Source organism: Mus musculus, chromosome 10, assembly GCF_000001635.26.
Source record: "Mus musculus strain C57BL/6J chromosome 10, GRCm38.p6 C57BL/6J".
Taxonomy (NCBI): domain Eukaryota; kingdom Metazoa; phylum Chordata; class Mammalia; order Rodentia; family Muridae; genus Mus; species Mus musculus.
Genome location: NC_000076.6, coordinates 82,153,066 through 82,158,942, shown reverse-complemented (window position 1 = coordinate 82,158,942; position 5,877 = coordinate 82,153,066).

Sequence of the window (5,877 nt, the reverse complement as noted above, 5' to 3'; positions counted from 1 at the left end):
AGAATCCATCATTTTGCCTAACTGGCTGCAGCCCAACCTTGGCTCTACCCACCCCTGACATTGTCTTTCCCATTCTTTCCTCTGGCCCAGCCCAGTCTTTTTCTATGCTTGCCCATCAGACCCTGACTAGCCCTGGCTCCACCCTCTTTGATGAGAGCCCTGCCAACACCCAGAATCTACCCCCCCCACTTCTACCCCCAATATTCGCTCCATAAGAGAACCTCCCAGCTTCTGGTCCTGTTCCCAGAGCAGCACACTAACCTTCTAGTTCCTTACTCTGTGGCCCTGAGCTCCCCAGTTGCCATGCCTACCACCAGCAAGGCCAGGTGGCTCCTTACCTCCTATTTCTCCTCCAGCAACTACTGTAGCTTCTGCACCTGCACAGGCTGAGGTCAGTGCTCTGAGTGCCTGAGGACCTTGGACCCAAGGACCCTGGACTCTGCACACAGACCCAGATCACAGAACCCAGGACTCTGCACCAAAGACCCTGGACCCAGGCATGCACCTGAGGGCTCTGGGACCCAACAACCCTAAACCATAGTAGTCAGAACACTGGGACGTGAGAACCCTGGACCTCAAAAGCTCCCCACCTATCTGTCACTCTAAGCTGTGCACTGAGCAGGCCTCTGCCTCCAAGGGCTATGGTCAGAAGTGGTTGGGGCTGGATGGAGCTGGCAGAGCCATGTGCAGCCTAGTGTCTGAGAGCCATGTCTCTATTCTCCACAGACACCGAGCTTTCATGCTATGTGCTAGTCCCCATTATGTTCTCTTACTAACTCAAAATGCTTTGGCCCAGTGTCTACTCCACAAAAGATCCTGTTCCAGGTCATCCATTCAATCACACTTTCATGAATTCACTCCTCACTGTGGGCCAGTCATTCATCCACTATTTGTCAACTCTGAGCTTGGCACCTTCAAATGTCTTCATGAGTGGGTTTTTTGTTGTTGTTGTTGTTGTTGTTTGTTTGTTTTTGGTTTTTTTTTTGTGGTGGAGTGCTATGATGGAAATGAAAGAAACAGAAAATGAGAATATGGACAGTAACAGAGGATATAAGAAGGGAGCCTCAGGGACAGCTGGAGAGACAGCAATTCTATACTGCAAACAGCATGGACAAATGCCCTGGGGTAGGAGAGAACATAGATTGTTTTAAGGCTGGGGGCGGGGGGGGTGTTTCTGTGTGGCAGGAGCAAAGAAAAGGTGGAGTAGAGAGGGAGAAGGAAGGATAGGAAGGTAGGTGGTATGGCGTGCCAGGGAATTGCTTCCCCACACCCAGCCTGTAGACCCTGGAGCTCCATAACTTACCTCACATTCCTTGTGATGTTGCAGGCTTCCAAACTCCTGCAGGAGCCAGCCTGTTTTTTGCCTCAGGTACAGGATCTCTTCAAAAGCATGCAGAGAGACTTATCACCTGACTTATAACCTGCCATACATTGTATTTGCATCCACATAGAATGTGGGTGTTTGGGGAGTTGGCATTCCCTTTATATGTGGGAAAACAATTAGTTTTGTAATTCAATTCAGTTTGTAAACTGAAAATGCTTGCTTTCAGGGTATTTGCTGTTAATTTATCCCAAATAGTTGCTACAAGCTTTTTGTCAATCTTATTAATTACCCATAATGACATAATCTTAATATTAGTATAAAATACTTTGATTTCTGCTGGGTCGGTACCTAACAGTTGGTGTAGTCTTACTCTACCTTTTATGATTAAATCAGAAACCTTTTCTATTTAAGTCTTTAACTTTTTACTTTGTGTGCTAAGCAAGTCCATTCAATAACCGTATCTTCCCTTTGCATGACGAGCCAGTATGAGAATGAGTTGAAGGCAAAATAACCAAAATACAATCAACTTCAGGATCTATGTGATCCACATATGCATCTTGTAGTCTCTGTTCTACCAGAGTTAACTCTTACTTTGCTTCCCCTGTTAACCATTCTGGATTGTTTAAGTATAAATCTCCTTTAAAGTTTGAAACAAATTACTCAACTCTTGAGTAATTAATTCAATTGTAGCTGGTAGCCAATTAATATCTCCCATTAGGATTTGAAAACCAAAGATTTTGCAGCTGCTCTCTTCTAATCTGTATCTTTTGTGGTTGAATTTTCTGTTGACTTATTTTATATCCAAATAGTTAATAGAATCTCCTCACTGTAGTTTTTTTTCAGGAGCAATCTCTGATCCCTAGCATGGCAGAATTGTTTGTTTCCTTAAACTTTTTCTCTAAAATATTTCTTCAGATTCTGAGAACAAAATATCCATGTAATAAACAATGGTTTGAGGAAATTACCTACAAATTATTTCTTGTGGTTGTTGGACAAAATATTAACTTAAAGTCAGACTATTTGGCTGGGCGTGGTGGCGCACGCCTTTAATCCCAGCACTCGGGAGGCAGAGGCAGGCTGATTTCTGAGTTCAAGGCCAGCCTGGTCTACAAAGTGAGTTCCAGGACAGCCAGGGTTACACAGAGAAACCCTGTCTCGGAAAAAAAAAAAAAAAAAAAGGAGGAATTAATTCTGTTTGTTGTCCCTACAGCTGCTCTTGTACAAGCTGCTCAAATGCCTATAATTTTTCCTTTGTTAAGGGCCATTACCCACACAGGCATGCCAGTCAACCATTTTAAGGGTAGGGCCATTGGTACTTCAGTGGTGGCCTCCCTTATAAATCTGGAAACTCAATTCCTGTGATGTCTTGTGTTTGGACAATTGGCACAGACTTGAGTCATTTTTTGATGATGAATAGCAATACCTTTCCCAGGAGCATGTACCAACCAATTCAGCCCTAATTTCATCATTGTGGGAATTCATAATTGTGGGAATATCAATCTGAGCCCACTGTTGTAAAAGAGCCCTTCCCTATAAACATGGGTATGACACCCACACAAGGCTTAAACTTTCCTTTTTGACATCCTGGTCTCACACATTTGATCCACAGTTACATTTTGTCTGAGAAAACTTTCCAGTTCCTAGAAACTGTTTGTAAACTTTTGGAAGTGGCCGTTCTGAATTTCGAGAGTTTTGATAAGTAATAGTTACATCTGCTCCTATACCCACCAAACTTACTATTTCAATACATTTACTTGCAATTTTAATTTTGGCCTACGATCATTAAAAATTGTTTGCCAGAACATGTTTTCCAGTACTTCCAAACCCTCCTGTTCTTTCTACTTGACCTATTTTGACTTTGATGTAGGGAAACTGTAGAAGATGAACAATTCCTATCACCTGCCTTAAATTCCATCTCTGGTTTTACATAGGCTATAATTTTAATTTCTCTTTTGAAGTCTTCGTCTTTAATTTCTGGATAGACAATGAATCCTTGAGAAGTCAATCTGCATATTCCCAAGATCATTCCCTACGTCCTGGAAGGCAAAGGACCATAGACTTCAGGATATATTTCTATAACAATGAGTTTTGGAGAATACAGTAAGATGTTTATCTATGGCCAGGTCTAGAGCAGCATTGCCTGCGGTAGCTTGCATTGGTCCAATGGAAACCCTTGCCACATTCCCTGAACATAGTTTGATGACTAGGCTGTCTTTCTGGTGTATATTTAGAAAACCCATTACCCTTAAAGATGCCTTGTTTACTTTTTCAGTACTAAGTACCATATTTCTTGCATTTAACAAACTGGTATTTTGTGATCTGAGATCTTTAACGGCTTGGTCATTGTCTCTTTTCAAATGAGTGTATTTCATGCAATTGAAGCATTTTGATATTAAAGACCTCTAGCTATAGCTTCATCTATGCTATGAGCATGGTACACATTAGAACCAATATCGGTCTTATCTCTTATCACTCATCCATGTGTGCTTTCCAAGCTTTTGATGGTATAATTCTGTATTTGCACTTTCCTCTGCCAAGGTTTCTATCAACACCTGCCTTACATCAGGGTCTGATAGGGCCTTCTTTACAGCTGAGACTAATCTTTGTTTTAAAAAAAAATCAGTGAAGGTTTCTTCAGTTCCTTATATAATCCTTGTAAATGAAGTGGATCTTATATCATTCTTCTCAAAAGCAACATTGCTCTATAGTAACAAAATTGAATTGATTTTGTTCTTGCATGTCAGAGCACTGCCCTCTGCCCAGCATTTGGTCTTTTACTATATTCATTCCCCTTACACTATTTCACTTTTCAATATTCACAGCTCCTTCCTTTCAGCATGTGTAAAGGTATATTTCTATTTTGAGTAGACCAGTCATTTAAAATTTGTTTCATATAAGATGAGGGCATCCCATATGAAACCATGGCCTCCTTAAAATGCCTTAGATTTATCAACTCAACAGGATGCCATCCTATCTTGACATAACTTTGTTTTACCCTATTAGCAGGCATATGCTGCATGATTACTGGGAAAGATGACAGTGATTTTGTAACTCCAGGTTGCCCTGCTCCCACTCTGAAGGCACAATAGCTTTGAGATTAACCCTTTCTCTTGAAATCGGCTGTTTCCTTCGACTGCCATCTTTTCTTTTCAGTTTTTCTCTGACCGAGGACCCTCCAAAGCAGTTTCTTTCCCACTCCATTCCTGTCAGAAAGTCCTGCTATCCTGTGCAGTCACCTGGACTGAGTCTTTCTGTTCTCCTTTTTCCAGTGCTTGTACTTTCCAAAGTGCTTCAACATCCACCTGCAATTTTTCCAGTAGCCCTGGCAATTCTGTAAACCTTTCAAAAAAGAAAGAGCAGAGTGAACCCTTTTGTTTTCTCATCTCTGCCATTTTTGTTTCTTAGTCCCTTCATTTTTCACTCCCAAATTTTTCAACTGCTAAGCCTTTCTTCCCACCTTTTTTGAGGCAGGATATGGGGAGAAGAAAAAATAACTATAAACAAGAACGACAAGAAAAAACAAAACAAACACAGAAGATCCTCCCTGGGAACAAATCAGGAAATATCCAAGGTAAGCAACCACAATAAATGTTTTGCTGGCATTGAAACAAAAATCCCTTCCTTCATCCCCAGCTGTTTCCTCTATGGCACTTGAAATAAAATTTCCCATTCTGCCTAGCCCCATGTTTGGGTGCCAATTGTACCCAGCGTTTGCTACTTGTGGGTTATTTCTTCTACCCTTCTCCACCACCCCTTTTCTTCTTCTCTTTCAACCTCTGAGTAGTAAATCTGAAAGGAAAAAGGATATAGGGGAAAGGAAGCAATGTTATCATTAGACTGCTTCCTGCCGAGGTCCTTGGGACAAAGTTGACCTTTGCCATCAGGAGATCTAATTTTTTGCTCTTGTTTCTTTGAGCAATAGCATTCAACTATCAACCATCAATCCACGTTGCCTCTTGGGGCCATAGCATTTATATAGATGTCCTCTGAAAAGTCTCCAGAATTCCAAACATGACACAATTGAAGAAACTATCTGCCACTGTGAAAAATTACATATGAGGCAAATCATAGAAGCTCCATATACTCACACCTGGGATTAAAACAAAAATATATTTCCATAATGTTACTGTGTTTTTTAAAGAAACAAAAATTACAAAATTCTTACTACTTCCATATCATATTTTTAAAAGATCCATAATAGGAGATATGCTTGTTCGATTTGGGGTATTTTTAGTTGTTATTGATGTATTTCGGTCTTGTTTCTTGTTTCTTTTGTTTGTTTGTTTGTTTCTTGTTTCTTGTTTTGAAATTTTTGAGACAGGGTCTCTCTTCATAGCTATGCCATCCTGGATCTAACTATGTAGTTCAGACTAGCCTGAAACTCATAAAAATTCACCTGACTCTGTCTCCGAAGTGCTAAGATTACAGGCATGGACTACTACACCCAGCTGAGATGTTTTTAAAATGACCTATCTTTAAATCAGAGAATGAAAGAAAGGATAATGTAAGATTTAAACAGGAGACATCATTCTTTGGAGAAACAGAAACTTCTT